This window comes from Phoenix dactylifera, unplaced genomic scaffold (assembly GCF_009389715.1).
Source record: "Phoenix dactylifera cultivar Barhee BC4 unplaced genomic scaffold, palm_55x_up_171113_PBpolish2nd_filt_p 001439F, whole genome shotgun sequence".
Taxonomy (NCBI): Eukaryota; Viridiplantae; Streptophyta; class Magnoliopsida; order Arecales; family Arecaceae; genus Phoenix; species Phoenix dactylifera.
Window position 1 is genome coordinate 41346 of NW_024068758.1, and position 9083 is coordinate 50428.

The following is a 9083-nucleotide window of genomic DNA, read 5'->3' on the forward strand; positions in this document are numbered from 1 at the left end:
AACAATAATTCTCTCTCAATAAATATATATTGCATCAAACTGTTTACAAGTAAGATGAGACAAGGTGAAACTGGATTTTGACCCTATGTCTTGCTTAAAAGCTTGACCTTAAAAAAATAAGACAAAAATTACAAGAGGAATAAGCCTAGGGAAGTCAGCAGGGACATCATAACTACCTAATCCGAATCAACTGCAACAATTGTAATCTTCAAACTCTATCATAACTCTATCATACTACTTAATTTGGGTGTGCTAATAATTAAGTCAGGGTTGCACTCCAGGATATGGTCCGAAGCAGGCAAGGCTTTAGACTTTAGCCTCTGCACGAGATCTTTTCCCCTGCTTGCTCATCAGAATCCACGTGCCTTTTATTGTTATCATTGCCAGAATTTTGTTCATTTCTACCGAGTCTTGGATCATTTGTTCCTTGTATTTCCCCAAGTCCCTCCTGCAAAGTTGCATTAAAAATCAACACTCACAACAAATGTGTCGCATACAGCTAAACCATTGAACCAAGGTAAGGGCATCACCTTAAAAGAGGTGTTCTCAGAAAGCACTCGCTCATAGTCTTTCCTAATCTGGTTTAACTCTGCTCTAAGGGAAGTATTTTCCTCTTTCAAAGACTCAGCTCGTCGAGCCAGCTCTTCACACTCTGCCTGGAAAATATAACAACTAATGTAATTCTTTTCTTTTTTATAATCTAGAACTAGAAGCACTGAAAATACTCAATTAGGAAGAAAGTTGTTGCTTGAAACATTCAAAAGCAACATGCTGTCTACCTGCTTGCGTAACCTAGATCTACGTGCAGATTCCCTGTTTGACTGCTTTCTTCTCTGCCGTTTGAGTTCTCTTTCATCCTGAATATGGACAAAACATCAGCGGAAACATTATGCAACCAAATTCTATATATTTGAGGGGTTTTGCGGAGAACAAGATAAACTGGATACATATTTTCGCATGCCACACTACAAGTCCAAAACTTCAGAATTTAAGTTGAGAACTATCATAATGTGTACTTGTTTCCTAAACTTGTCCAACTGCAGCTAGAAACTTATTAGTAGAAAAAGACAAACTAAAGTTAGATTAAACTTAGGAAAATGAGAATAAGATAACTGGAAAACATCAACTGTCTTCAGAACATGAGAAGTCTATCTACAAAGAGTCATGCTCGGCCCCTGAAGAAATTAGGGACAGAACGACTGCCAATTAGAGCAACCTGCCTAGCCCTATATGAGTACCTTGTAACGGGATTGTCAAACTATAGGTACACAAACCATATAGTCAATAACATGCAAGATGGCATGAACCATATAATAAGAAAGATTGTTTTCTATGTGGGGCAGTGTTTTTTTTTTGTTTACTAGGCATGCCAATGCAAGTAAGAATCTTGATTAAACACCATAATAAAGCTTTAGACTGCAGTTCAGCATGTTTATTTACAACTTATTTTCCTTTGTGAAGCAGTTCAATGAATAAATGATGGACCAACAGATGTGCTAAAACATTTTTTTCTCTTTTGAGTGGTGCACTTTGATTAGCCTAATCACTAAAAGGAAAAAAGGGAACTCATATATCACATTACAAGAATAAATCACATATGATACTTGCTACATTAAATCTTCTAGACAAGCTCAAATCCAAATAATAAATGACATCCCACCAGAAATTAAATGTCAAAATAGTGTCTATTTAAAAAACAACTTGCATTTACAACCCAAAAGGTGGGAGCTCAAATAAACCTGCATCCAAAGCTCTGATGAACCGCCAGGAACCAGAGCACCTGCAACCACAGTCGCTGGAACCCTACCACGCACTGGAGGGAGAGAAGATGAACTTGGAGGACTCAAATAGTCCATCCCTATACGTAAGTTTGTGGAAGGACCAGAAACCCCAGAGGGAGCACCACCTGCTCGCATAGGCATAATAGACAACATTGCCTGTGACTGTATCTGAGTGTGAGTCAGACCATTCTGAGAACCTGGTGCAGGGCTGCAGCTGAGGGAAGTCTTTACTGAAATGAAATAAAGGCATCCAGATTATTAAAATAAAAGATATTTATGAAATTATCTGACCAAAAGCATTAGGCCTACCATCAAAAAGTTCTTTTCGATCACTTGTCTTTGGTTGAGAAACCTGTGCAGGATCACAAGGAAAAATAAAATAAAATTAGCTGAAGTACTTTTCGATGCAGCAGCCTTTAGATCATTCGATTATGTATCTGACAGCAAGTGCTGAAAATTTCCAGAAAGTAAAAAAGAGAGGGAAATGGCTTCAATTTTATCCATACCATCCAAACACTTGCCGAACCCAAACAATGAACAAAAAGGCAAGACATTAAAAAAAAAAAAAAAGCCGTAAGTTTGAATACCAGATTTACATGATGGTTGCTTTGAAAAATTTAATAAGAGCGATAGAGACTAATAAAAGGGAACAACAGACTGTAAATGTACTAAAAAAACCTAACAAGTGTATGTACACATTGAATCTGTGAATCTGTTTATACATGAAAAAACATGAACTTTTGTGTGGATTTGTTCTCCTTGCCTGTGTTGGAAAACCATTGATTTTTATGTGCACAGTGCCTCTCTCCTCTATACCTTTCTCTCACACACAAACACAGACATATGCCCCCTCCCCCCTTTTTTTGTCCTGATTTAACCTCGTGCATGCCCTGAACACCGCCCACACTTTTTTCGCTTGTCTCTCACCTTTTACTATTTTCTGGAGCCTTGGGAATTTCAATTAAATGCACATCCACTAACAAAACACTTGTTTACCACATTAGAAATGCAGCAGGCTCCTTACTATACCCTTATAAACAACCAAAGGACTCTAAAATATGTGCTTTAATCATGTTATAAATGTTAGTTATTCTATCAATTCCTGACCTACTCAAACTGGCTTCCTTTTCATATATATAAAAAAGCAACTAAGTTTCTTCATCTCATCTAAACAGAATATCTTTTTGAGGACATTGTTTGAAACAAAAATGTAACATACAAAAGCCAATAGCAAAATTTTTCAAAATGATGCATGAGAAACAGAAAAGAATAAGTTCTACTGGAACATGAATACATATCAACCACAACAGTCCATGACATAATACAATCACATAACTCATGCTTTTTGTGTGAATACGCATTTTCTTTTCCTTTATTCAAGCAAATAAAATCAGTCCTTCAGATCCTTCGGCCTGGGATATCAAATTTAAAATCCAAACTTATTGTTTTCACAGCAGCCACCACCACTACCTGAAATAGCCAGATGAGGTAAATAGTTATGCAGTTGTCAAACTATAGCCATATCATCTAAGTTCTAGCCACAAACACTGCCACTCAGATTAGAACAATGATATCTCTATAATCTATCCCTGGTGTCCCGTGACATGCAAAAAAAACCAGATGATGTCTTGAAAGAAAGCACAGTCCATGACTTGTATGATAACTGATGAATAAGGAGGTGCATAGCATAGTCTAACAAGATGCTGATCTACAAAATAATAAAACTAATTGACTGGTGCTCACATTTAGATATTTGGGATCACTTTCTTCACTTGAACTTTCAATTCCACTTTCACCACTGCAAGAACCACATTTCTCTTAACAATTAGAGTAAGCAATACAAATTGCATGAATGGCCAATCAGAAGTAAAAGGCAAAGGATGACTGAAGAATTTAAGGCCTACATTATTATATAGCCTTCGACAGAAGGTCCCATTAGCTGATGCCCCTGATGTTTTACCTGGCTTACATTTGTTCTTTCCTGTAATCATATTCAAACTACCTAAACTTCCTCGGGATCTTTTGAGGGGACTTCTTTCCTTACCCTGTGATGATTTACCATCCATTTCTGTTTCACCAGGCACAGATCCCTGAAAGATGCAATATACATATCTTAATTTGCTACATAAATGTATGACAATGCCACAAGAATAAGTTAAAAAACCGTTTGGCTTAACAGGTTAACTCACAGCCTCAGCATTCCCATTTGGGAAAGGCACAGAGTATGGACTGAATGGGTGTGATCCCTGTTCAATGTTTGTAGGATTGCACCAAATAAACATAGATGCTCTCAAAAAAATTGGGAAGAAGGAAATATTTTGCATTCATAGGATAACAGAATAAAGAATCTGACTTTTGTTAGTAAGAATTTACCGGTGGCATGGATGGATGAGCATAAAATCCTCCAGAGGATACATCATATATGGATTTGATGCGGTCCATATGGTGGCATAAATTGCTGCAAAGAAAAAAATGAATAAATATATAGCAGCATAGCAACAAAATTGGATTAAATTAATACCGAATATTAACACTTTGTTTGGCCATCACTAGTCCCTTCGTTTGTAACCTCTTTTTGCTTCTTTTTATTCTAATATATTCAGTCTCATAAAGATGAACTTAATAAATCCACAGGAAAAAAACAAGGACCACATGGAAACAACCAAAAACAGAAAAGCAACTAAAGACCTTTCGAAGAGTCCTCAACATAGTCCCCTTATGCCTTAAAACAACCCAAAAGATTTAGGTCCTGGTTTAGAGAAAAAATTCCACTTCCTCCTGCAATTTCATTCCGATAAAAATCCAGCTTTATTAGCAAGGAAGATTGAAATCCTTTTCTACTTTCATCACCAACTTCCAAGCTTCATTGTTTCTTTAAGCTTCAGGTATCTGGTATATAAAGTCAAATGACATTTTTAATTTTTTTTGGCAGGTACCACAAGTTAAGATTTTCATCAACTTATTGTCTAGGATACTTATGGCCAAAGTCAACTACCAACTAAAAGGCTATTAGATTATTCAACAACACCATGCCCACCAATGTAGCCTTAAAAATTTGTCCCAATTTGCTCTGTTATAGATCATTTCTATCAAAGAAACAAAAGGACCGTGCCAAACTAGTATAACAATTAATGAGGAAAGCAAGTTCCTCTGGTCTAATTCCTCTAAATTTCACTTATTTACAGTTCTAAAACTGCGGACATAATGCATATCACTGCCTGGAACTTCCCCGGACCCAGATAACACTAAGATATAGAAATCCAATCCCCAAAAGCAGAATAATTTAGACAATCAATAATGAAATAGATAAAGACACCTGAGTTCCCCACACGCAATGATGAGCATGGGGACTGGATGAAGAATGAAAGAATCCATGTGGAGGAATCGATGAATATGCCTATTAAAATGAAAATTACAAGATCATAAGAATCCTAAAACACACAATTTCTTGCTAAGTAAAAGGAATCCGACAAAGCAAAGCTTTTGTACCTGAAAGCTGGTCCAGTCTGGGTACACCGTGGAAGCAGGGCAGGAGCAAGTGGCCGGAGATTGCTCCTGAACAAGGCCCAACAGACCCAAAAAGAAGGGGAAAAACGTTATCTTTTTTTTCCCCCCACCAAATTGGATACGAAACTGCTTAATGTCAAAGTTTGAAGCAGCAGGATGAGATCAAGTACCTGAGCCTCCGAGGTCCTTGGCGTCTTAGCCGATTGGCCAGCCTCGCTGCTGCCCATGATACAAGGGCTACTCCCACAACTTTCTCTCTCTCTCTGCCGCTCACCTCTCAATCAATCCCCCAGATCACACACCAGCAAGCCCTGCAGTCAATCCAAAGGATCAGCGTGCAGGAAGAAGACTTCAATTCTGTTGCCAATCACTCCAAAACGCTAATTTGGCGAGACGCCGAGACCCTACAGAGGTAATTGGAAAAAACAACAAAGATGAAAAATTTTACACCAAACGTGAGGGAAAACAGCGAAAATCGATGTCAGGCGACCTCTTTGGCTCGAGAAACGCGGAATTCAATGGTCTCAGGTCGATATTCGATCTGAGGAGAAGGATATCGATCATCACCTCAGAATTCTAGTTCTTGCGATACCAGACTGCTCAGAAAGCGTGATCTGGCGGCCAATTAGCCGGAAATCTCTCCGAAAACAGACTCGACCTCGTCTATCTCTTCGAAGAAGAGAGGAGAGCGAGGGAAGAAGATTGGTGCAACGAAGAAGAGAGGGAAGAGGCTCGAAACCCTAGGGTTTTCCAAGAGCGCGTTGAGAAACGACAAGGGAAACGCCACGAGCCGCAATCCAATTTGAGCAAGGGAACAGTACTTAAAAGAGAAAGGTCTGGGGAAACGGAAAAAAAACTATCTCATTATTGCATGCAAAGTAGTATTGAAGACTCGAACGAGAAGTAAAAAAATAAACCTGAAGAAAGTTTTACGCCAACCCCCAAGGAACTTCAGAAACTCGGCCTCACACCCGGTGGACGAACTTCAGAAACTTTAAATTGATATCATAAGGGCACAATTAGAGCTTATTTATAGGTGGGTTCTCCTAAAATCACTCGAATTTCTTAGATATAAATTTTCCAAAAAAAATAACTTTCCTACTTAGTGTAGGATACAAATTTTCTAAAGTAAATAAAAAAATAAATATTAAATTAAAAGATAAAAATAAATTCTAAAGTTACTAGGTTTCCATATAACATATAAATTTCCTAAAGAGAATAAAGGATGAATAATAGGTAAATAGTTAAAATTAAATCTACAACTCGTACTAAATTTATAACCCATCTAATAAAAAAATTACAGAAGAAGAGAATATAAAAAATTCGGACAAATTTTTTTAAAAAATGTACTTTATATTTGAGCCCCATAATGGCATTCTCGTAATTTTGAGAAAGTTTATGATCCGTCTTCAATAAATAGCCAATAACTTTCTCATCTAATCTCCGTTTTAGGTAATTCAAGATGTGTTGCAAAGATAACTTGATGACGGACATTATATAAGTAGTTTTATATAAATATTTAATTATATCCATATCGGTGAATCTTTCTTTTAGGCTGATGTGCATTAAATTGATTTTTTAAATATGGCTAGAGATGAACTTCAACATACAAACCTTTTAAGCATCGGGAGATCTTTTATCTATAGTTGTTTTGATAATAGTTCTTAATGGAATCTGAATCCTTAATTTGGATGACCGGCGAATATGGAAAACTTTAGCTGTATCAAGTATCTAACTCATAAAACTGGTTGAATTGTAAACCTGAATCGAACTAGCCTCTTCAATTCAATTAATATCATTTTTTTTTTAAATCAAGTCTAGTGTCGGTTTGAGAAAGGCTTGAACCAAAAATTTAGTTTGATTTCAATTTGAGTTTTTACAAAACCAATTCAAACAAAACTATCTGATCCCATATATATCTCAACTTTTTAATTTTTTTCCCTTATATTTAAACTTAGTCTACCCTATTTAGCACACTCCATTAAATATCAATATGATAAACAAAACCAAACCAAATTAAATTTCTCCGATTGGTTTCAATCAGTTTTTACAAATGCTTGGTTCACTTTCCATGTCGATTTTAGGAAACTTACGAAAATCAGTTTTCTTTAAAGCATATGACCAAACCGGCTTGACCTAACCCATACACGTCTCTAAGGAGTGTTGCTTTTTTATAGTGGCAAGACATTAGGTTCTTTGTCTTTCCCAGCAACAAAGATTTACTAAAAGGTTCATAGCTAGGTCTACGAGGAGGTATGAAGAGATTGACCTCTGCGGATTCTCCACTGATTTTTCCCAAAGAGTTGTAAGTTTAAACGTGCAGCAAACGCACCTTTAATGAGCCAAAGGAATTAGGCACATTAAATTTTGACACACTTGTCACCATTTATGGTCCATAAATTTTGGCTTGCAGGAACGAAAGATTTGCTTTGATTTCTCACATTCCTATTCTAACTTATGAAGCAATGATGGATGGCTTGCAGGCCTGTTATGGACCAATGCTCTATCTTCCACATTGCATTTTGCCACTTCAACCTCGAGGCCCAAGTCCAGTTCCAAAGTTTGCACTAAAGGGTAGCTCCTTAAGTCCACAACTATATATCTTTACTACTCAACCGCTAGCTGATCAAAGAAACATCATTTTACTAGTGTTTATTCTTGTGACAATGAAATAGAAGTTTCCAACTGATTAAATTTCACTTTTCATGCCCAGGTTTGGGGTGGAACACTTGGTAGGTGAGTTTGGCTTGGCAACACCCTATTAGGGCTGGAAGTGGGCTCGGGCCAGCCCGAAGCCCATCGGGTCGAGCTGCCGCGGGCCGGGCTATGGGCTAGGCTCAATGCATTTCGGACCAGGCTCGAGCTGAATGATTAAGCCCATATCTATTTCGGGCTGGGCTCGGGTATTTCATTGGCCCGACCCGGGCCCGTCCAAGCCCGAGCCCACTTCCAGCCCGAATCGCGGGCCAGTCTGCCGAATGCCCTAATGGCCCGAATCGCAGCTAAAGGCCTGTTGCCATTTGCCCGAAGGATTTGCAGAGGCGGAGCGGACGAGTGGTGGAGGCGACGAGGCGTGGAGCTAGGGTTTCTCCGGTCGTCGCCGTCGTCGACTGTCCAAGCTCGGCAAAGTGGTGAAGAGGAGTTCCGACCACCCTATTGTCGGCGAAGCTAGGTTTTGAGGTACGATTACGAATGATTTTCTTCGTTTTGGTTGGGATTTGCAGAGGCGCAGAGCGGACGACCGGAGGCGTGGAGCTTGGGTTTCTTCGCTTCTTCTTGTCGGCTCGTCATCGGTTGCCAGCTATCGTCGTCGACCATCCAAGCTCGGCGAAGCGGTGAAACCCTAGATCTAAGGGCTCTTCGACCGTCCAAGCTCGTCGACCGTACTCGACTGTTCTCACTATTGGGAATTGTATCCTAAGAGTCAATCGTCACTACGCTGATGATTAAATTTTGTAAATGAATTGACAAATTAATAAAATGTTATTTGGCATTGTTCATCATTTCATTGTACATCTTCAAATGAACTCTTATATGATGAAGTCCATAGGACTTGTTTTATGATAAAGGAAGATTTATCTTCAAGTCCTTAAAACTGTTCGCGATCAAATGATATGCTGTTACTAGGACGACAGCATTATCGAGATTAGGTCATTGTGTGACATATACGTTGGTTGTCCTCTTAACCAATGTGAAGATATATCATACAGATAAAGTGTAGGAGTACATTTCACTGAATATGACCAATTCCGAAACGCTCTACTGTCAAGAGATGTTCCGAGTGGATATAGGTAT

The 9083-nt window shown here is 38.4% G+C and overlaps 1 pseudogene; it reads right to left on the reverse strand.

The window, feature by feature from the left end:
* LOC103696083 lies at positions 1–6091 on the reverse strand (annotated as a pseudogene).
* Between the last annotated feature and the right edge of the window lie 2992 nt (positions 6092–9083).